Below are 24,474 nucleotides of genomic sequence, written 5' to 3' on the forward strand. Positions count from 1 at the left end.
TGGTCTTCCGTTGTACATATATCTACCACATCTTTATCCGTTAGAGTCTTCCCTGGTGGCTCACGCAGTAAAGAGTCCTCCTGCAGCGTGGGAGACCCGGGCTCAATCCCTGGGTTGGGAAGATCCCCTGGAGAAGGAAATGGCAACCCACTCCAGTATTCTTGCCTGAAGAATTCCACAGACAGAAGAGCTTGGCAGGATATAGTCAATGGGATCTCAAAGAGAAGAGTTGGACATGACTCAGTCTCTCTCTCCCCTCTCCTTCCTTCCTTCCCTCCCTTGACTCTTTCTTCTTTCTTATCATTTTGCTGTAAGTGACATTATTGAGACAATCTGTCAACTGGTAAAATATAAACAAAGTCAATAGACTTGATAGTAAGTGACTAGCACTTTCTATTCATTCATCAGCTGATGGACACTTGGGTCATTTCCATGCCTAGACTAATGTAAATAATGCTGCTATGAACATCCTCAGAATTCTTCTAGTGAGAGAAATGATCATTTCATCTGGGTCCTGAATGTGTTGTATAATGTGGATGAAGGGCTGAGGGTGATAGACAGGCTCTGGAAATTATTGTGAGAGTTCAAAAAAATAGCACATTTACTTACTTTGCACAGTGCCTGGTAAATCTTCATGTAGGGAATGTAGGGAAATAGTGAGCATAGTAGGTGACTGCAGGTTCCGGACTCAGGCTGCTGGATTACAAGTCCTGGCTCTGATCTTCATCATCTTTTCAGTATTCCCTGCTCAAGGTACTAAGTAGAAAGGGAGAAATAGACCCCACCATCACTGAATGATCCCAGCTACCCTCAGCAATCTCAGAACAAAGCTTGACGTCACATGCCTCCTGCTACCATGCACTGAGAGATACACGTCACTTCTATGCAGTTCCTGTCCAAAGTACATGTCGTAAATCTAACGCGACACATCCAAATGGGTGAACATTCTACAAAATAACTGGCCTGAACTCTCTAAAACTGTCAACAGAGTGAAGTACAAAGAAAGCGCGAGGATTCTCCCAGATTAACAGACTCAAAAGGCAACTGAGCACACTAAGGGATTCCATTTTTTCCCCTTTTTCTCCTCTTTTTTTCTTATTTTACTTTCTTTTTGCCCCTCTCTTTCTCTCTCCCTCTCTTTCTCTCAATACTGTTTCTTTCCATTTTCAAAATATAAAATACAAAATGAAGACAAACACTGCAAGTCTTTTAAAAATCAATTTTTTCCCCTTTCCTTCTCTTTTTTCTTATTTCACTTTGTTTTTGCCTCTCTCCCCCCTCTCTTTTTCTGTCTCTCCCTCCCTCTTTCTCTATCAATATTATTTGTTTTCACTTTCAAAATATAAAGAACAAAATAAAGACAAACATTGCAAGTTTTTAAAAATTCAAATATTTTTTCTTCTCTTCTTATTTTGCCTTGTTTTTGCCTCTTTCTCTCCCCTCCCTCCTTTTCTTCTTCCCTCCCTTGCCTCTTTCTTCTTTCTTATCATTTTGCTATAAAGGACATTATTGAGACCATCTGTCAACTGGTAAAATATAAACAAAGTTGAAAGACTAGATAGTAATGTGTCTATATCAACATCAATTCCCTGATTTTAATAGCTGTACTATGATTATGTAAGAAACCATCCTTATTTTTAGGAAATAAACATTGAAGTATTTAGAAGCAAAACGGCATCAGGTCTGCAACTGAATCTCAGATGGTTTAAAAAGGGGGGCAGAGAGTAAAGCAAATGTGATGAAGTTTTAATATAAGGGCATGGGTAAACTGTATACAGGGATTTTTTTGAAACTTCTGTGCAGGTCTGAACTTGAAATAAAAAGTTGAGGGACTTCTCTGGTGGCCCAATGGTAAAGAATCCACCTTCCAAGGTAGGGGCTATGGGTTCAATCCCTGGTTGGGGAACTAAGATCCCACAGTGGCAGGGCAACTCAGCTCTTGTGCCACAGCTTGAGAAAGCCTGAGCACCACAACAAAGACTCAGTGCAGCCTATCACTCAGCCATTAAAAAGAATGCATTTGAATCAGTTCTAATGAGGTGGATGAAACTGGAGCCGATTAGACAGAGTGAAGTAAGCCAGAAAGAAACACACCAATACAGTATACTAACGCATATATATGGAATTTACAAAGATGGTAACGATAACCCTGTATGCGAGACAGCAAAAGAGACACAGATGTATAGATCAGTCTTTTGGACTCTGTGGGAGAGGGAGAGGGTGGGATGATTTGGGAGAATGGCATTGAAACATGTATAATATCATGTATGAAACAAGTCGCCAGTCCAAGTTCGATGCATGATACTGGATGCTTGGGGCTGGTGCACTGGGACGACCCAGAGGGATGGTACGGGGAGGGAGGAGGGAGGGGGGTTTGGGATGGGGACCATGTGTATACCGTGGCAGATTCATGTTGATGTATGGCAAAACCAATACAATATTGTAAAGTAATTTAAAAAAAAAAACTCACTTGAAAAAAAAAAGAAAAGAAAAGGGACTGTTAAAAAAAAAATAAAAGATTGAAGGAAAAAGATCTCAGCTCTACCACTTTGGAATTCTGTATAACTTGATTTCTTTGAGCCTCGGGTCCATCATCTCAAATTGGGGGTTTTAGTACCAACATGGGAGACATTTTCTTTCGGGTGATATGGCAAAAGCAGTCAAATATTAAATCCTTAAGCTCTTGCTTGAATGAGGAGATGGGTTAGAGAATCAGAAATAGGATAGAAGTCCGGAGCATCAATTACACATGTTTATTAGTAATAAAAACCGTGAGTTTTACATTTGGCCATGGCTATTCCCTCCAATGAACTGTGTCAAATCGGATAAAGTAGAGGAACCTTCTTGAAACCTTGCTCCCCTTTCAAGGCTGTTGTGGACATTAAATGAGATCATCTAGACAGAAGGCTAATGGCGGTGCCCAGAGCCTGGTAGGAGGTCAAGTCACGGTGGCAGATGTTGCTGCCCTGATTGGTGCTTTCGTTAACTAGTCAGAACCAGGCTCCTTTGGTCTGTGATTCTCAGAGGGTAGGAAACTTCCAGTGCGCCTCACCACACGTGCTTTGTTACTTGCCTCATGGTCAAGTGCACGTTCTTTCCAGAAAGTCAGGTTTGCCCAGGGAGTGGCATTCTGGCCAGGCTGCCAGCCAAATGATACCACCCAGCAGCCTGATCAAAGTGTCAGCTGGGTGGCCAACAGAGGCCAAGACTAGGACTCAACGCACTTTTCTTGAAACCCACACACCTGGCTGAGTGTTCATGGTGAGTCAATCCAAGCCAAAGTGACCGGGGAAGGTACATGGGTCTGCAATGAACTGTTCTACGTATGTCCACACATCCCAAGGGAAGGTGCCTTCCTCAGAAGCTTTAAGAAGACAAGGATGGGAGAGCACTGGCTGGGAGACAGAGGCAGTCACCAAGTGTGTACTGAGCATCTGTGCTCTTTACCAAATATCTCCATCTCCTTGCTCCCAGTCACAGGAAGCTTCTCACTTCCTGGGCCCCTGTGATTACATTGGAGCCCAGTGACTAGTTCTGGCCAATGGGCTGTGAACGGAAGCTCCATGTGTCTTCTGGCCACTGTATTTAACAGCCAATGCGAGAACATTCAAAGATTCTCTTGCTCTCTGCCATTGAAAACTGACCGTGTTGGAGATGGTGGTGACTCCATCAGCCCGACTCTGAGTAATTCCAGTGAACAGAACACCCCCTGAGATCTATGAAAGACAGGTAGTGTATCAAATAAGACTGTTGTCTTAGGCCACTGGGATTTTTTTTTTAGGTCAGCATAATCTAGCATGTATCCTGTCCAACAGATGATGAAAGCAAAACAATATAATTAAATGATAGCTAGATGCTTTTAATTATATTAAAGTTAATATAATTATGGTGATATTATATTTCAAGCCTCTGAACCCAAGCTCGCCTCTCTCTTTGGCCAAAAGGGATATAACACGTAATAGGCAGGAGTTAAATGTTAGAACTTTAAGTCTCTTGAGTTAGCAGAATGATTAAATGAGCATTAAAAGGAAATAGTTTCTCACTTGGGATTCAACTTTATTTAAATAAAACCTAAATCATACAGTAGCTAAAATTCCACAAACAGGTTGATTAAATCAGAACAACCCTCCATCCAGTATCCTGTGACCCATGGGCCAAGGATAATTTAGGATGTGGGTAGAAGCCGAGGGAACAAATGACATGTCTGTCTCCTTCAGTGCTTCCTCACTCTTGTCCAAAAATTCCTTCAATGCACTCCAGAAGAAAACAATAACTAGAAACTCAGATGAAACTTTCTCTTCTAAGAATTCACAGGTAATTAGGAAAAAGAGAGTTCTATTGTGCCATCACAATAAATGGCACAAAAGATTAAAACTCTCAGCATTTCCCTGATGGCTGGTGGCCTCTTGAATTTTCTTGAGTTATAGGACAACCAGGTTTTATAGCCTCGAGTAGCTTCCCCTAAGGGGCTTCCCTGGTGGTTCAGATGGTAAAGGGTTTGTCTACAATGCAGAGAGACCCAGGTTCAATCCCTGGGTAGGAAAGATCCCCTGGAGTAGGAAATGACAACGCACTCCAGTATTCATGCCTGGAGAATCCATGGACAGAGGAACCTGGTGGGCTACAGTCCATGGGGCCACAAAGAGTCGGACACGACTAACACACACACACACACAGAGCTTTCCCTAAAGTTTAATACTTAACCACCCAAATCAGGATCACCTGGACAGTTTGTGAAATATGCAAATTCCTTGAATTAGACTCTTCCAGGTATGGACTGGGAATGTCCATTTTTATCAGATCCATTGAGGGTTCTGAGTGCAATTGAAGGTTGAGAAGTTCCACTTTAAACTAGATTTGAGGGACTTCCCTGGTAGTCTAGCAGCTAAGACTCCGAAATCCCAATGCAGGGGTCTGGGTCCAACCCCTGGTCAGGGAATGAGGTCCCACGTGCCACAACTAAGATGGAAGATCCCAGGTGGCACAATAAAGACCTGGTATAGCCAAAGAAATATTAAAAAAAAAAAACTAGATTTGCTCAGGAAACAGGAATTTTGTGGAAAAGCCTAAGTCCAGCCCACCTTGAGGATATTGTGAAGATTCATAAGTTGGTTCACTGGTTACCAAGAAGAGTCAAGGTATCTGGGCGGACAGGAAAGTGACCACACACACATGTAAACCCTTCCCCCACAAGGTCCCATCTCCGCTCCTGGAATAGACTGCACAGGTCAGCCAATCAGCACACAATTTACCTTGAGTAACTGGTATTGGTTCAGGACTGGACATCCAGCTCCAGTAGATGAAAGGGAATAACCTGTAGTCCATACCTGGGGGAGAGTTTCAAGATTCTTTCGTTCTCTCTTTCCAGATGGGACAATGACCCACATAGACTCACCTGCTATTGGAAGCTTTGTTGTAACCAAGAGGAGGAGGTTCAGAGTGAGGGAGAAGGAGGAGGAGGAGGAGGAATCATGCAGAGCAGAAAGACAGAAAGCACTCATATTCCTGGTTATATCATGGATCTCACTGGACCTGGGGCATACCCTTCCTCTGACTTTCCAGGCATGAAAGGTAAGAATCTGATGAATTGTTTAAGTCGATTTGACTCAGAATTTTCTGTTATTTGCTGCTCAAAGCACTCCTTCTGATATTTACCATCACTGTCACCAATGATAACATCCTTAATTAAGGGCTAGGGTAGCATTTGCTTTTCTCCATGGAAAGCAGGAAACTTAATATGTCCTCACTCAGCACATATAGCTCTTCAGTTCTGGAAACTGACACCGGTCTGGAATCTGTGTTGAGAAAGAAAGAGAGGCAGAACTCAGAACCAGTCCTCTCCTAGCTCTGCCACAGACACCGTTGTGTGTGACTTAAGATGAACCCGGGGTCCATCTTCCGCATAAGTAGAATGAAGGGGTAGAATTAAGCACCCTCTGCTACTCCAAGGGTCTTAAAAGGAGGGCCACAATTGGGAGTCCACGGCCATCATGAGGCCTATTAATGAGAAAGAGGGGAAAGCCCTCGGACGACTTTAAAACTGTGCATTCAATGCCAATCCTTTTGAAAGCAGATTGCTCATGAAAATCAAGGATTGGAGATTCTTTTGATACCTCAGAACAACTGTCAACACTGAACCCACCTTTCCACAGGCAACCAGTGGCTAGGGGTCAGCAGCTGCTCTCTTTAATTGAGGTCTGTCCCCCATCTCCTCACAGCCCCCCATCTCCTCACAGCCCCCAGGACTGAGTGTCAGCTGTCTAGTATCATCTTACACTCAGTTCACTCGGTCATTTACATTTCCTGCCCGGTCTGGGTAGATGTGGACTTTGCAACCCCAGATCTAAGAGCATCGTCTACCACATCTGGGATCCAAATTCTCTGGGACTTTGTAAAATAGACAATGCTTGTCTTCAATCACATTCTCACCCAGAAAGCAGGACCCCGGCAGCCTTGAGAAACCATCAGGAAATCTACCCCCGACTCCACTCACCGGACTTCTTTCTTGAGGGTCAGCTTTTTCTGGGTTGTGTTTTCCACATCTTCTTTGGACACTTCTGTTTCTTTCCTGCTTTGAGGTCTGTTTTCCAGCTCACGGGTGGTCAGTTCTTTGGGCTAGATGAAGTAGAATTTTCCGTAATCGCCACCTCTCTTGAGCCAGTTTGGAGTTTGGGGTTTGTGTTTGAGTCATTAAGTAATTCACTGCTGGGGAGTTGGCACTTTAAAAACTCGTAAAATAAACAAACACGTCTGCCTCCAAGCACAGATTGCAACGAATGTTCTGATTCCGAATATGGGTCACGTATGTTTTTGCCTAAAAACAAGTCTTAACTAATCAGTGTGTTCCCTTTAGATATCTGAAGCTGTAATGCACAGTAACTGAACTGGAACCTCTGAGTCTTGAATTTGGGTGACGTGGTTGAAAGAATCTGCTGGTCCTCCTGGAAACTCATAACATCTATTACTGAACTGAACGGTGGGATATGATCTGCATATCTTATCTAGACTTGGACAAATTCCTTTCAGAGTTAGTTTCACCTTACCCTCTGTATGAGAAATGGGTAAACTAAATTGATGGTTTAGAGTGGGTTTCAAGAACCCACTCTAGACTGTTCAAGAACTCCTTGCAGAAGCAATGGGGAAACCTAATGGGTAAAGCCTTGTTTTCAGTTGCTAAGTCAAGTCTGACTCTTTGTGACCCCATGGACTATTACACACCAGGCTTCCCTGTCCTTCATTGTCTCCTGGAGCTTGCTCAAATTCATGTCCATTGCGTTGGTGATGCCATCCAACCATCTCATCCTCTGTTGCCCTCTTCTCCTCCTGGGACTACTGTTTTCAAATCCTGAAGCTTTGCTGTGTTCTGTTTGACGTGTTACAGTGATTTATTGGGGGAAGGGCGTGGGGAACGTGTTGCTCAGTGAAAGAAGAAAAAGGAGGGAGGAGGATGGGAGGTACATTGTAGCTTCAAGGAATTTGGGCTTCAGGTGTATCTTCGGGATACTCAAGAGGAGAGCTTTGGGATCTACATGGTTGGCATTCAGCCAGTCTAGAGTCTATAGAATCTCAATTATCCAGGATTGAGAAGTAGGCCACCATAAAGACCACTCCTTTCAAGTTATAAAATCACTTCCAGTTCAACAAAGTTTTGCATGCTGCCCCAGAGAGAGCCTAGGGCACAAAGAACAGCTGGTAAGTGACCTCCAGTCATCAAACAAGAGATACCACACACAATGCCAGTCCAGCCACTGCTGGACTGCTCCCCACTCCAGTCCAATCAATTGTCCTTCGTTAAAAATTTTATTAACAATTATTATTGATATGACTGTCACTTGATGAGACCAGCTTTGCATATCCTTTGCCTTATTATGTTTTCATATAAGCAGCTGTTTGAATCCCCATTCTATAATCAGTGAAACTGAGGCTCAGAGAGGTTAATTAACTTTCTCAAGATCACAGAGTTAGAAGCAAAATCAAGAATTCAAATAGTTCTGATACAGAGCCCTGCCTCCCTTAAAAAGGAAGGTAACCGAGGAAGGCAAAAGGAGACGGGGAGAGCAAAGGATGAAATGGTTAGATAGCATCACTGACTCAATGAACATGAATTTGAGCAAACTCCGGGAAAGAGTGGACGACAAGGAGCCTGGAGAGCTATAGGCCACAGGGTCGCAAAGAGCTGGACACAGCTTAGCGACTGAACAACAGCAACAAACAAACAACCCCAGGATGACGTAAGGAGACCAATTTCACTGCCTCTCACACACTAGGCGGGTCTTGCAGGTAATCGAATCTCTGCTCGAGGCAGCCCTCTAGCCCCAGCTCCCTGCCTCCTGGACTTCTTTCAGAAAGAGAATGCATTTTTCACTTTTGAAATCACTTGGGTGTGTTGAGAACAGCCCGAGGTTGCTCAGGCCTTAAAGTCTGGCAAGTCAGATTGACATTCTTTATCCTCCTGATCTCAGGACATCAGTGGAGCAAACCCAGTTGGCTGGGCTTCGTCCCAGCTTCTGCTCCTCTCGGTCTCAAACCTGGCCCATCCTATAAAGAGCAGTCCTGAGATGCCGATTTGAAGATGAATCCACACAAAATCCAATTCCACTTTGCTTCTCCCTAACCCCTCAGCCCATAATGGACCCCACGGTGGCATTCTCCAAATAGGCCAAGCTCCCAAGAATGACATTGCAACAGCCACCCGCATTCCCCACTGCTCATCTTGCCTCTTGGCCAGCTCTCAGCCTATAATTCTTTCCAAACCCGCCTGTATAAAATAATCATGTACATGAAGTAAAACAGGAGTCTTATATACACACTTAATAACTCTTGTGTACTATACAAGAGGGAATTCCACTTTATAACCCCCAGAGCTTTCGACTGGTTCTTATTTAGCTTTGCATTCCTGGTGCAAGATCTAAAACTTCTCTCTCTCTGCCCCAGCCTGTTGCTGCCTTTTGAAACTGTTGTGTCTCCAGATTCCTTGGGACCATTTCATCTCCATCTCTGCTTCTAATTGGGGGATTTAAGCATTGCTTTTAGCCCTAGAGCTAAATATCAGGGTTTCACTCAAAAATCCCATATTTGGGGAACTGAGCACATTGTACTGGGGAAGTGTCAAGCGTGAGCATGTCAAAGCAAATGGAGTTAAATGGGTCAGCTAATCCTTCTAGCCACGAGCTCGATCTCAGGGTGAGAAAGTGGGTTCCCACACCTGGTATACGACAAGCGCCCTGTGTGGCCTCAGCCACATCATTGGTCCTTCTTGGATCTCTCAGCCTTTAAAGGGAATCCTTCAGTAGTAGATGGCAATTCCTCTGCATCTCCAGTTAATCAGGCAACACTTTTCACCAAAATCTTAAGTTTTAGGGGGATAGTCAGTATCAAATCGTCTTTTACACTGACCCCATGAATACAATCATACTTAGGAAAATAGCAAAAACAGTATTAAGGGGTTAATTAGCTTTACTTTATAAAATATGCATAAATAGTGGCACCTAAGGTTGTGGAGGACAGGAACCAAGGGATGCAAATTCAGTCATCATATGTACAGTCATCAAATATCCATGGCTACCTGGTCTTTGCCTGATACAGTACTCAGCACTTAGAAGATGAATGAGCTAGATGCAGCCTCCTACATCAATTCAATTTCACTTCACTCCCTAGCTTGCCCTAAACTGGCCACACTGGCTTGCCTTATTTTCTTGGAGCACACCAATCTTGTTCCTGCCTCGGTGTCTTTGCACATGCTGTCCCCTCCACCCAGACTGACCCCTTTTCTAGTCATCAGACCCGGATCTCAACTCAAATCTCAGTAGAGACCATTCTTTACCATCCCTCCCCTTAACACTTCCACTTCTCTCTCGCTGCCAAAGTGTCTTCACAACATGTGTGTCTATATAGAATCATGCTTGATAGGGGATTGGTTTCTGATTTATTAACCAGTATCCTTCCCTCCCAAACTGTAAGCTCCTTAAAGTCAGACATCTTTTTTAAAAAAACTTTTTATTTTATATTGGGGTAGAACTGATTAACAATGTGATATTCTCAGTTGGACAGCAAAGGGACTCAGCCATGCATATACATGAACTACCCCCACACACCATTAAGGCTTCACAGCATCGAGCAGAATCCCCTGTGCTATACAGTAGGGCCTTGTTGGTTATCCATTTTTAATACAGCAGTGTGTACATGTCCATCCCAAACTCCCTAACTCTCCCTTCAACCCATCCTTCTGCCCTGACAACCGAAAGTTCATTCTCTCAGTCTGCGACTCTGTTTCTGTTCTATAAACAAGTTTACTTGGATCGTTTCTTTTTAGAGTCTGCATATAAGGGACATCATGCAATATTTCAAGTTCTGGGAGATGGTGAAGGACAGGGAAGCCTGATGTGCTGCAGTCCATGGGGTCGCAAAGAGCTGGACGTGACTGAGCGACTGAAGAACAACAAGATGCAGGATTTCTCCTTCTCTGTTGAACTCAGAGATCTTGTCTATCATACTACCTGTCTTTTCAAACTCTAGAAGAGTGCCTGGCATTTAAAGACATTCAATAAGTATAGAGGAATGACTCTATAATTAAATGAGTTTCAAGTCACATTTCTCCCCTAAAACACATCAAGTTAATCTGTCAAGCCCAACTCTTATTATTCCCTTCAGTGATATCAGCACCCCCAAGGGATGCTATTTCTTCTCAAACAAGCATGTGTCAAATGTGGTAAAAACATATAGCTCTCAGTTCAAAAGAAATCCTAGTAAGTAAAATGGTTACTGGGACAGCAAAGGTGTTCTGATTAAGACAAGGGTTGGGGGTCTGGAACTCCATCCATGTCCCCTCCTCCCCAATTCTACCCTAAGACACCTCTGGAGCCCCACCTGGGACAAACTGTGCAATTTTGATTGGAAAGAAACTTCATTTTTGTCAATGCTGGTAGGTATACTGTGGACTGATAAGGAGTTTCTATGGCCAAGTTTAGGAAATACATAATTTTTTTTTCAAATTGAAAAATACAGTGTTATTGATAATTGGATTACCTATCAATTGACATAAACAGTATGAACTTAAAATTCAGGCTTATATATATGCCCATGGCGTCATCAACACAATCAAGATAAAAAGTATATTCATCACCTCTAAGAGTTTCTTCTTGCTCCTTTGTAATTCATTCCTCTCCCCTCCTCCTGCCTAAGAAATACAAAATTGCTTTTAATAAATATATATTAAGCGGTCCTTGGTAGCTCAGCTGGTAAAGAATCTGCCTGCAATGCAGGAGACCCTGGTTCGATTCCTGGGTCAGGAAGATCCTCTGGAGAAGGAATAGGCTACCCACTCCAGGATTGCTGGGCTTCCCTGGTGGCTCAGACAGTAAAGAATCCATCTGCAATGCAGGAGACCAGGATTCGATCCCTGGGTTGGGAAGAGCCCCTGGAGGAGGGCACGGCAACCCACTCCAGTATTCTTGCCTGAGAATCCCCATGGACAGAGGAGCCTGGTGGGCTACAGTCCATGGGCTCACAAGGAGTTGGACATGACTAAGCACAGCACAACATGTTCCAGAAATCATGCTGGTTTGGGGGATACAGTAGGAAAAAAAAAAAAAAACAGGTACAATTCCTGTATTCATAGGCCTCATAATCTAGGGATTACAGAAAAGTCTTCTGGGTCAAGAAGTGGATCAGTTCAAAGGTACAACTGGGAGTATCTGAATACACATTTTTGCTCAAGGTTGCTGGGCACGTCATGGATCTAGTGTTCCACAAAGCAGGCTTTGGGAAACGCTTGTCGAGACCAACTGCTACGAGCATCATCAGAAAATGAACTCTATAGCACTGTCAATTTTCAAAGCATTCCAACATTTTTTAAAATGTATGTAATCCTAAATGACTCAACTAATTTGATCTCTGATGATGCATATGGCATTTGAGAACTCCTGTGTCTTGGGTCATCCTCTGGACATGGGTCATCTTTGTACTCGGACATGGTCATAGCCATTAAAAGACTCTCCTGTCTGGCTGGTCAATAACTAGAGAGTCCTGTTTTGCATTTACATCAGCATACAGCTCTGTCTTTAGAGTCACTTCTTATAGGAAAATGCACTTCTTAGACTGGAAATGCCTGTAGAGAGATTTCAGCCATAAAATATACACTCTCCCCAAACACAAATCAGGCAGAAAAATCCAATCAAAAGAGAACTCCACTTTCTCTCATCTCCGCCTGGGGACATAATTAGCTGCTTCTTCCCATGTATTTGTAGAATCCTGTACCTTTAACTATCTGAAGCACTTACCACAGTAGTTATTATTCATGACAATCATGCAGGGTTCTGTATTTTATGCCAGGCACTTTGCAAGATATTTTCCATGTATTACCGCTTTTGTTCCCCAACTCATAAGCGGTAGAGACTATCACCATTCTTGTTTTAAAGATGAGAAAACTGGAGCTCAGAAAGGCTAAATAACTTGCCCAAAATACATGATGAATTAGAATCGATGGAAGACCAACATTTGAACCCAAGCTAATCTGATTCCCAACTCCACACTCTCCCCTCTACATCTCCCAGTTCATGACTTAAGGGTCTACAGCCTCCAGCTTAGATCTTCAGTCTCTTGAGTGATATCTTGGAGTTCCAAATATTAATAGCACCTAACACAGTTCATGATGCTGAAGCTCCAATACTTTGGCTACCTGATGTGAACAAATGACTCATTGGAAAAGACCCTGATGCTGGGAAAGATTAAAGGCAAAAGGAGAAGAAGGCGGTAGAGGATGAGACAGTTGGACAACATCACTAACTCAATGGACATGAACTTGGGCAAATGCCAGGAGATAGTGAGGGACAGGGAAGCCTGGCATGCTGCCATCCATGGGGTTGCAAACAGTCAGACATGACATAGCGACTTAACAACAGTACAGTTCGTGGTGCCTTGTGGGGGCTCAGCACAGACTAACTGAATGAACTGTGAGAGGCAACATGGGACTAAGGAAAGAGATTTGGGTTACAAAGCAAGAAAACTGGATCTTTCCTCAGGCTTTGTAACTAACCCATGATGTGACCTTGAGCAAGCCCATTCTTCCTTTCTGCACCTTCGCCTTCCCATCTGTAAAATGGGAGAACTGGAAGAGATGATTTCCAATGATACCTCTCAGTCCAAGTGACCTACAGTGCAAGCTGGTGTCACATATTTTTTTTTAAAAAAAGGAACAAACTCGTGCCATTTGCAGAGACATGAATGGACCTAGACGCTGTCATACAGAGTGGACTAAATCAGAAAGAGAAAAACAAATATTGTGTATAATGCATACATGTGAAATCTAGAAAAAAAATGGTACAGATGAATCTATTTGCAAAGCAGAAATAAAGACATGGATGTAGAGAACAAGGGGAGAAAAGAAGGTGGGAGGAGATGGAAATTTATGATTGACATATGTATACTATTATATATAAACTAGATAACTAATGAGAACCTATCCTATAGCACAGGGAAATCTACTCAGTGTTCTGTGGTGACCTAAATAGGAAGGAAATAAAAAAAAGAGGGGATTTATGTATACATGTGACTGATTCACTTTGCGGTACAATAGAAACTAACACAACATTATAAAGCAACTAAACTCCAGTAAAAATAAATATGTGGGAATTCCCAAGAGGATAGAGGTAGTGTCGTCTGTTTCTAACCTAGAAACACCTGAAAGTGAACGTATTAGTCGTTCAGTCGTGCCTGACATTTCGGCAGCCTATGGACTGTAGGCTCTGTCCATGGAATTCTGCAGGCAAGAATATTGGAGTGGGTAGCCATTCCCTTCTCCAGATCTTCCCGACCCAGGGATTGAACCCAAGTTTCACACATTGCAGGCAAATTCTTTACCATCTGAGCCGCCAGGGAAGCCAAACACACCCCAAATCCCACACCCCAAATCCCAGAAAGAAGCAAAAGCCATTTCCTTCTAAGGGAAGATAGAGCCACGAGTGAACTGCAGCACTGACCCAAGCCTTCAAGAATGAGAGTGGCTGGCGGCCAGCCAACAGGGGCAGACGGAAGCTGGGGTGGGGAGGCCTCTTGGCTTCCCCCCGCCCGCCCCACACCCCTCTGATGAACTTCAAATTCCTGGGTCAGACCTTTCATCACCAGCACGAAGTCTCTGGAAAATATACACGAGAAGGATCCAAGTCTAGTTTTTGCAAGGCCTTTGCCCCATCTCTCACCCTCCCCTGATGAGGAAGAGATCAAGAAGCCAAGAGACAGAAAATTGTAAAAACAAAACAAAACAAAACAAAACCTTTGTATGAAATAAATAAATCGATCCAAGACGTCATCTTTTTTGTTATACAAACATGTTTTCCTTCCTTTCTGACCCTCTAGCATTTTGGAGTTTGGGGAGTTTATTGAATGCCTAGTGTCCACGAACTCTTGGAAAGTTCATTACCCTGACTCTTCTTGGCTGTTAAATCTTAGCACTAGTTGCTGGAAAGTAATTTAGTTTCGGGGGGAAAAAAAAATTTTGTGTTGTTTTTTTTTTTCTTTCTTTTCCCCCAAACACCCTCATCCCTGAGTTCCCACTTTGGGACTTTGTGCTGGATTTTCTCTGATAGTTTATAGATTCCCAAACACATAGCCAGTTTTTCTTTTCCCATGGACTCTGTGGAATTCACCTGAAAACTTGGTGATTATTTATGTTCCAACGTACTTACAGTCAAGCCACCCAGGACTTCGTATCCACAGGAAAACTGACAAATCCAATCAATTCTCCCAGTGCAGCTCTGTAAAGTCTTATTCATTTGGATGCCATCAGTTCAGAATTTTTGGATAATTCAGACAGTCTGGATGGAAGTTGCTTTTTGCACAGTTCTACACGAAAAAAAAAGAGAGAGAGAGTTTCTTAACAAATTGATAATGCAAAGCAGACTGTTGGAGCTGAGAATAAACTGTCTTCAAGTTCTCCAGAATAGCATTCACTGACAGGCAATCAACGATTAATTACAAATTATTTTTATCAAACAATTAAAATGAATTCCAGGCAACTCACCATACCTTGGGAATAGTATAGGACAGAGAGAGGGAAAAAAGGGGGGGCTTCCAATCCATCACGCAAGAGCTCGAATTCCAGCTATGTAACTCGTAAGTTTCAGTTACTGTACATAAGCTCCTTCCCTTCCCTGCGCCTTAATTCTGACATATGGAAAAGTTTGCACAATGGACATAAGAATTGGAAATCACATAGGTGAAAGCAGAGTTTCCAAAACTATGCTCAGAAGGATTCTAAGTCCACAAGATATTAACACGTATTGCATGCAAAAGAGATCCATGGCTGAATAAGTCGGGATAAACGAAACTAAACAAAATTAAATATGTTTGCTTGCTTTTTTCATTTGCTTATGTGCAGAACTTCTCAGTGCCTTTAATATTGTACTTTATATTGCAAATTCCCAAAAGGAGGACATACTAAGCATTTTTTCCCCAAATTTTTTCCCCAGGAAATTCTTCCTGCTGAAATACTTTTTGACCTCTTACAGAACTCTCACTGAAGAAAGCTTGGAAAACAAAGCTCTAGGATCTATGGTCTGAACTTTGTGGTAGGGGTATTGAGCCCTTATGGAGACATTTATACTTTATCTCCAAATCTTCTTGGGACCAAGGTCAAAATCTGGAGGAAAGAGTTCATGACCAAAAAAAAAACAAGTTCTGACATATAAAGCCATAGTCTTGCAGACTCCCCACAAACTAGCCTAGAAAAAGTAACTTGTAGGATTTTTTTTAATGTACCTGGAAATCCTTGAGTCTGGATGCTAGGATCTTCAGGGTCATTGACTCAAGGCCTGAAAGTTTCAAAAGATTAAGGAAGTAGATTGGGGAGAGAAAGCATAAGAGGGAGGCAAGGAATCTAATTCTGGCATGTGATAATGATGTTACGGAGTGCTTGTAAAATCATTAAAGCAATGAAAAATAGAAACCATAGTGGAATAAAATTCAAGTCTTGTTACCAGTTTTCCTTCTGGGAACTATGGTAAATGCAGTTGTTGTTATTCCTCCAAAGAGAAGGACATCTGCAAGGAACTTGGGATGGTGTTAAATGGTGTCAAGATTTAAAAAGAATGTCAAGATTCATCCCTACCCTAATAAGACTGAAAATGGAATTAAAAAGACAAGAGTTCACAATGAATGTTACAACACAGCTCATAACTAAGAAGGAAATGGAAGTTCCAGATAGTAAGCTGTCGTTCATTTACGTCTTCATTAATTTGTGTTTAGCATGTGACAGGTGCTAGAAGGCTCAGTCAAGGCCCTTCCTGACATTTTGCTCTTGCAAAAGAGCACGTGACCCCTATGGTCATCACAGTGGAGGAAGAAAGGGCTGAAGAGTTGCATGGAGGGTATTTTCTTTCAGGAAGCTTACGTTTTACCGGGGCTGTATGTCAGAGGCAATAGTATTCACCAGCTCTCCCTGTGTTCCTCCACATTTTCCAGCTGCCCTTGACATGAGACTGGGGTCCCTTGACTGGGTTCTGCTTGATGGGAATGTGGGCAGAGATAGGCCCACCTTTAAAAACACCCTCCAGAGGACTCCCCTGGTGGACCGGGGGCTAAGATTCTGCACTTCAGTGCAGGGGGCCTGGGTTCAATCCCTGGTCAGGAAACTAGATCCTACGTGCCACAACTAAGAGTTCGCACGCCACAACAAAAGATCCCATATGCCACAACCGAGGCCCAGTGCAGTCAACTAAGTCATTTTTTATTAAAATAAAATAAAAACACCCTCCATGCAACTCTTTAGCCCTTTCTTCCTCCCCTGTGATGACCTTAGGGGTCATGTACTCTTTCACAAGAGCAAAAAAGATGGAGAAGGGCTCCCCAAATACATAGAAGACTGATGAGACAGAGAAATAAACATTCACTGAGTCAGGCACTGAGATCTGGGGCTTCATCTTGGTAGTACACAGGAACAAGTGTGGCCGTGTCTGGCCCATGTGAAAGTAAGCAGGAAAATACAGAGAGAAAAGAAGAGAAAGCTGATACACAGAAACAGAACACCCAGCTGAGAAGCCCTGTGAACCACAACAGATGGAAAGAGTCATCTCGGGTCCGGAGTTTCGAGGGTCTTGGTCCCAGGCCCCTGTGGGGTCTACCGTGTACGCTTGTCCTTGTTTTCTTTAATATCCACCAATGTCCTCCAATGCTTTCATGTTCTGGGTATAAGTTATGTAAAATTTTGCTCCCTATGACCTAAAAAGCCCTTGACTAACTCAACACGTTATGGCTAGAGCAGTGAATGGGTAGAAGAATGGAACAATCTTTTCTCTTAAACCAAAACATATATAGGGCATACATATGGCACCACATGGGGCTTCCCAGGTAGCCCTAGTGGTAAAGAATCCACCTGCCAGTCTCCGGCCATATCAGCCTGAAGGCGCCCGATCTCGTCTGATCTCGGAAGAATCCACCTGCCAATACAGGAGCCCCAAGAGACCTGGGTTCGATCCCTGGGTGGAGAAGATCCCCTGGAGGAGGAAGTGGCAACCCACTCCAGTATTTTTGCCTGGGAAATCACATGGACAGAGGAGCCTGGCGGGCTACGGTCCATGGGGCTGGGAAGAGTCGGACACAACTGAGCGACTGAGCACTCAGGGCACTATATAAGCGTGCATAACCTGGCTTTCAAGTTGCACACAGTAAGCTCAGAAAAGTAGATCATAACAGGAGAGACAGAAAAGAACATTGAGAAGATTAATGCTTTTTAATAAAAAGGCTTTCTTCAAAATGGTGTTCAAGTAGGTCATTTTACAATTTCATAAAAAAAGAATAATAACGTAGTGAAAATTGCCAAGATTATGAAGTTAGGACTCATCGTATGCTTGTGCTGAAAGAGCTTGAAATAAAAGACAACCCTTAAGTACCGAGCATTATAATTATATGCTACTTTAAAGAACCACAGTCAATCCTCCTGCTGACTAATCTTAACCTAATCTTAACTATCTGTCAAGAACTGAAGACGGAGAAGCCATCGTAGCGTTTGAGGGATTGTCTCATCCTGGGGTCTGGCTTGAGATTTCCTCTCCCAGGTCCCTCCAGGAACCTGTCTGAGTGACAAGGAGGATTTCATCACAAAATCTCTTCTTTGGATTTCCCTAACCTCACCTGGAAGGGGAAGGGAGAAAAAAAGGAAAAAGAGTCTCAGTAAGAGAAATAACTGAAAGATCATGGGGAAAGAAATCCAGTAGATCAGCTCCTTAAATGAAGGATCTACATGTTTCTTATTATTTCTTTGTTCTCCCTCTAGGGTAGGGAATATGTCTGGCTGCCTCGCTGTTGTACCCTCAGCCTCTGAAGGCAATGTTGGGCAGATGGTAGAGGCTCCATGATTATTTGTTGAATGAATGAGTGAGGCCAATGAGAGTATCCTTTACTGTCTTAATCCTAGATTGATGTCAATTCTGAGACCTAACACTGTCTCAATATAAGAAAAGTATTTCAGGTCATAAACCATGGAATCACTGACCAAATGTGAAATAGCTAGGGAAGCCTCTCACATGAATTGGAAGATTTCGGCGACTGTGGTAAAACCCAGAAAGAGAAAAAATATTTCACCGGGGTTATAAAGAGATACCTCTTTGCTCTTCCAATGGTTATTAAATGAGGAGCTGGTGTGTGCTATGTTCATGCTAAGGCCAGTGGTAATTCAGAAATGATACTTCAGCAGAAGGAACAGACCTGGAAAATGGTCTACAGCCAGCACTAGCTGATACAAATCTAAGGGATGCCACATCTGGCATTTTAAAGTTTTGAGCAGTGACTTTAAAAAAAAATGTTGGCTATGCCGTGCAGCTTGCAAAATCTTAGTCTCCCAACCAGGGACTGAATCCAGGTCCTGGCAGTGAAATCACAGAGTCCTAACCACTGGACCACCAGGGAATTCCCTCAAGCAGTCACATTTTTAAAAAGTAACTTGTGAAATTAATTTAATATCATTACATGTGTTAATCTACTATGTATATTATTTAACCCAATACATCCAAAATATGGTCATTTTATCATGTGATCAAGATAAACATTATCAATGAGAAATTCTACATTCTTTTTTCATCCTAAGATTTCAAAAAGAGGTATATTTTATACTAACAACCCTTCTTATTTGGATGTTAAATTGTCATCAAAAATTCTGGAGATTTTATATTTAGGAGTCATAATCACTATAGCTGAAAAGTACAGATTCACATGCTAAAGTTGTTTCAAACATACTTGAAAACCGATAGCTGGATAGCTGAATCATGCTCTTCAGCTGAATAGCTTCCAATAGCTGAATCATGTCAGTTTTTAAATTTGAAGTTAAATTAATCAACATTAAACAGAATTGAAAATTCAGTTCTTTAGTTGTGTAAGTGCTCAACAGTCCCAGTACCTGTTGGCTGCCATATTGGACAAGTAGGGATATAGAATATTTCCATCACTGCAGAAAATTCAACTGGAACAGCATTGCTCTTGATGGTCTAAGAAACCTACAAACATTGAAGATAATCATGTATTTTCCCCTTTTTTATATCCCCTAGAACAATGATTAATCCATAAGATTCCACAGATGATAATTGAAAGGATAAGTGAATGATCAATTTGTCATATTACAGAGGTTGGAGGATTCAAAGAAAACTTAGCTAAAGAAGGGACATTTATGACAGGCCTTGACGGGTGAATAGAAGTGCACTAGGCCAATATTAAGGCAAAGACAGAGTAAGAGCCTGGGGCAAGGATGCTGAATTATAAAATGATGTATTGATACTATGCTGTTAAGAGCATGAGTTTTGTTCATTTGTTTGCAAAGGCAAGATGAAATTGAATTAGTGCAGAACACTGCACTAATTTCCAGCTGGGTGTCTTTGGAAAAATCATTTGACCTCTCTGAGGCTTGATTTCCTCATCTGTAAAATAGGAGTACTCACTTCATCAGTTTTGAGGACTCACCAGGTAAGAGATGCAGAGCGCTCACTGTAGTGCCTGATACATAATAAGCAATCAAAAACTGTTCAATGGCAGTCACTATTGTGTCCAGTGTTTCATGAGAAGTGGATCGTGGTGGCACAGCAGGGTTCCAGATGCTCCCCACCCAGTCCCAGCATCTCTTCTCATCCTCTGTCTTAGTGTTCTAACTTTTAATAGTGTAGTTACGTCCCAGGTAAAAGTCCACTTCTTTCAGCCTTCCTATAACCCTGAGAAGCCGTGGGCCCTCGTTTAGGTCAACAAACTTTAAAAGAATGATCTATTTGTTCTTTCTAAATGAACAGTGATCTAAATGAATGATCTTACTTCTAGGAAGTTTCTAAGAGGGAGGGGGTTTCTCTTCTGTCTTCCTCTCCCCACTGCCCCGAATGCAAGTGATGCTCTAGGTTTCACAGTACAGGGAATTAGAAGCTACCTGAGCCCCTGGTGATAATGATGTAGGTAGCATTTTGAGTCTTCCTTGACCCTTGGAACTAGTTCGTTAAGGACCATCTTTTGGGATGAGAACAAAGTTTGGGCAACGTGGTTTAGGTGATCTGGAGGGAAGAGTTCATGGCTGAGATGCCAGTGGACCGAGAAGACCATATGCAATGAATGTGCGCACTGTCTCACGCTCTGGGATGCTGGAGGGATGGTGGGGTTCCATCAGACCAATGCCATCTCAGAGTCACGTGGCTGTGCCTGGTCCTCTATGAGGTCGGGGGACCGAAGGTGATTCACTGGCCGACAACAGCGGCAGCCCCACCATATGGTGTGGGTGTGTAACTTTTCTGCTCCGCCTGCTGCTTGTTTATTGTGGTTCTCCTGCTGATTGTCAACTGACATTAGACGCTAAGGAATGCTGCCGTGTCTCTTGAGTCTATTGTGTTTCTCGTAAACTGTTGTTTGTTGTGGCCAAAAAATTGGATGATGGGATTTTTTTTTCAGCCTGTATTTTTGGAGCCGTCGTTTGATGTTTGGAAGAGAACATTCGCTTGTGTGTTTTTAAACCATCCTAAATGGGAATAAAGTCAGTAAGTTACTCCTTGCTGTCCTTCAAAGAAACCCAAGCTTGGCTTTGTCTTAAACACTCTACCATAAACCTTGGTACATTAAGCCAAGTAGACTGGAATTATTCACAGAGAGGAAAGTAGCTCATAATCTCCATCTAGATTGTGGGATACCTTCAGAAAAAAAAATAAAGGCATCATTCTAGAGACTCACTGTGAAGTTTTGTTGTATGCATGCATGCTCAGTCACTCAGTCATGTCCAACTCTTTGTGACTCCAAGGACTGTAGCCCACCAGGCTCCTTTGTTCATGCGATTTTCCCAGGCAAGAATACTGGAGTGGGTTGCCATTCCCTTCTCCGGGTTGGGAGATCTTCCCAACCCAGGGATCAAATCCAGGTCTCCTTCATTGCAGGTGGATTCTTTACTGTCTGAACCACTAGGGAAGACCAAGAATTTTATATAACTCATATCAAACATCCCAAGAATCCTGGGACTTCTCTGATGGTCCCATGGTTAAGACTCCATGCTTTCACTGCAGGGACACAGGTTCAATACCTGGTCAGGGAATTAAGATCTGAGTGGATGCCATGTGCTGTGGTTTTAAAAAAAAATTTAAAAACTTCCCTACAATCCTAAAGGCAGGGATTGTTACTAATGGCATTTCACAGGAGGAAACTGAAGATCATAGAAGTTAAGCAATTGTTTAAGTTCACACAGTTGAGACTGGGATCAAACACAAGCCTGCCAGACTCTTGAAGTCATGAACTTAATGCATTAAACTATGCCATGATTAATGCTTAATATTTAGCTATTATAAAACCAGGTAATTAGGTTCTTCTTCCATTAGCAACTATAGTGTTTAATATTGCTCTGTGTGCAAAGCATTTGGGAAGATATTTTTTCTGCGATGTTTTATGATTTTATATATATATATATCTTTTAAATTCTTTTCTCCCATATACTTTATTTTTTAACTTTTTGTTTTGTATTGAGGAATAACCCATTAACTTATTTTTAATTAGAGTATAATTGCTCTACAATATTGTGCTAGTTTCTGCTATACTATATGCATACATATATCCCCTCCCTCTTGAGCCTCACCCAGGTCGCATCCCATCCCTCTAAGTCATCACAGAGCACTGAGCAGAGCTCCCTGTGTTATACAGCAGCTTCCTACTAGCTAGCTATTTTACACATGGTAGCATATATATATCAATGCTGCTGCTGCTGCTGAGTCCCTTCAGTCGTGTCCGACTCTGTGCGACCCCATAGACGGCAGCCCACCAGGCTCCCCCGTCCCTGGGATTCTCCAGGCAAGAACACTGGAGTGGGTTGCCATTTCCTTCTCCAATGCATGAAAGTGAAAAGTGAAAGTGAAGTCACTCAGTCATGTCCGACTCTTTGCGACCCCATGGACTGCAGCCTACCAGGCTCCTCCGTCCATGGGATTTTCCAGGCAAGAGTACTGGAGTAGGGTGCCATTGCCTTCTCTGGATATCAGTGATACTCTCTCAAATTGTTCCACCCCTTCCTTCCCCACTGTGTCCACAAGTCTCTTTAAGTCTATGTCTCTATTCCTGCCCTGCAAATAGGTTCATCAGTACCGTCTTTCTAGATTCCATATCTATGCACTAATATACGGTGTTTGTTTTTCCCTTTCTGATTCACTTCACTCTGTATGACAGATTCTAGGTCCATCCGCATCACTACTTTGCAATGCTTTAAAGCAATCTATCCTAGGACCTTGCTTTTCTCACCCTCAAAATCAACAGTGTGCTTTAAGGACGAACAAGGCAATGGGTGAGAAGGAGTTCAAGAGATGAAAGTAGAAGCCTTAAGTCAGAGCTAAAGGTATATGAAATGGTAGGTTTCTTTCTCATCTGCACTAGTTCCTTCTATTTGCACTCGGTTTGAATTCAAAGAGGGTAAAAAACACATTTTGCAAATGGAACCCCAGGCTGCTCAACTCAGTTCTTTCATGCCATTACCTCCCCAGATGAGGTCAGCGGTCTCCAGTTATTCACAATTAATTCTGTCAACCACGCACATGTCAAAAAAATACAACTGCCAGATTTTGTGAGTTGAAATGTTCCCAGCTCCCACCCACAGTCACACATATGTGGAAATTGAAGAGAAGGTCTCCAGACCCAGCTGAGACCGCTCATGTGTAGTTACTCTTGTGGACAGGAACGATCCTGGGCCAGTCCACCCTGGTTTTCCAGAAAGCATTCGGGCTTTCCAAGTCTTGGGCAATATTAGCCAGGGATTGTTTATCTGTTTTGATTGTTGTGCTCTTTCCAAGTTGAAGACATCTGTGAAGTGTTTTCTTGATTGCAAATGTGGACCCTGTTTAGTTTGCTTGTGTGTGTGTGTTTTGCTCCATGTTAGAAGAATCACCAAAAAGAAGAAAGGTCATCTAGAGGGAAAAGATACTCGCCCAACAGGAAATAAAATGAGAAAAAAAAAAAAAAAGGCAGGAGTGACGTTGCCTCTACCGTGATTTGTTCTGCACATACCAAGGGCCATGTGTGTATTAGTGGGTGATAGGCGTTGGTAGGGGTCACAAAGAGTCAGACACGACTGAGCGACTAATACGCACGCATACACACAGGCATTGATAGAACCTTGAGAAAGAACACATACTAAAGCCGCCGGGCTGGGATTTCCTGGTGGTCCAGTGGCTAGGACTCCACATTCTCAATGCAGGGAGCCCGAGTTTGATGCCTGGTCAGGGAACTAGTTCCCGCATGCCACAGTGAAGATGGAAGATCCCAGGTGTTGCAACTAGGGCCAAGCACAGCCAAATGAAACTATTTATTTTGGACTTCCCTGGTGGCGTAGTGGATAAGAATCCGCCAGCCAATGCAGGGGACACAGGTTTGATCCCTGGTCCAAGAGGATCCCACATGCCACGCAGCAACTAAGCCCAAGCACCACAACCACTGAGTCTGCGCTCTAGAGGCCTGTGCTTTGTCACAGGAGAAGCCACCACAATGAGAGCCCACATACCACAGTGAAGAGGAGCCCCCACTCCCACAGCAATGAAGACCCAGTGCCATCAAAAATAAACAAGTTTTTTTTAAGTTCTATTAAAAAAAATAAAATAAAATCAAGCCTCGAGCTGTGCTAAAATCTCAGCTCTGTTCTCATAAGCTATGTGACCTTGAGTTTGTAACTTCATCTTTCTGAGCCTCTGTGACCTTTTCTGAAAATTAGGAAGGGCGGTAGTAAATAATAACTATTGATTATATTTATTGAATGCTTTCTATGTGCCATGAGCCTTCTTAATCCTCACGGTAAGTCTTTGAGCTGAGTACTATCACCCCCATTATACAGAAAGCAAATATTCAGAGATGGAACACCTTTCCCATAGTCACAGAGTAAATGACAGCACCAACCCCTATGTTACCTGACTCTGGAAACTAAGCTCATAACATAGTTTTAACACAAAGGTTATCAGAATTTAGGGAGAAGAGTCAAGGGAAGTGTCACCTCCAAACAGAGTT

The 24,474-nt window shown here is 42.8% G+C and overlaps 1 long non-coding RNA gene across 1 annotated transcript in view; it reads right to left on the bottom strand.

Moving 5' to 3' along the window:
* Positions 1-442: 442 nt before the first annotated feature.
* Positions 443-24,474, bottom strand: part of LOC109571016 (uncharacterized) — a 45,446-nt gene continuing 21,414 nt past the window's right edge. Inside the window, exons 2-5 of the long non-coding RNA XR_002182576.2 lie at positions 14,682-14,838; positions 6,494-6,615; positions 5,656-5,795; positions 443-756 (exon numbers count right to left, since the gene is read on the bottom strand). This is a non-coding gene — a long non-coding RNA (uncharacterized lncRNA). The remainder of the gene's footprint in view (positions 757-5,655; positions 5,796-6,493; positions 6,616-14,681; positions 14,839-24,474) is intronic.

Source organism: Bos indicus, chromosome 17 (genome assembly GCF_029378745.1).
Source record: "Bos indicus isolate NIAB-ARS_2022 breed Sahiwal x Tharparkar chromosome 17, NIAB-ARS_B.indTharparkar_mat_pri_1.0, whole genome shotgun sequence".
NCBI classification, from domain to species: Eukaryota; Metazoa; Chordata; class Mammalia; order Artiodactyla; family Bovidae; genus Bos; species Bos indicus.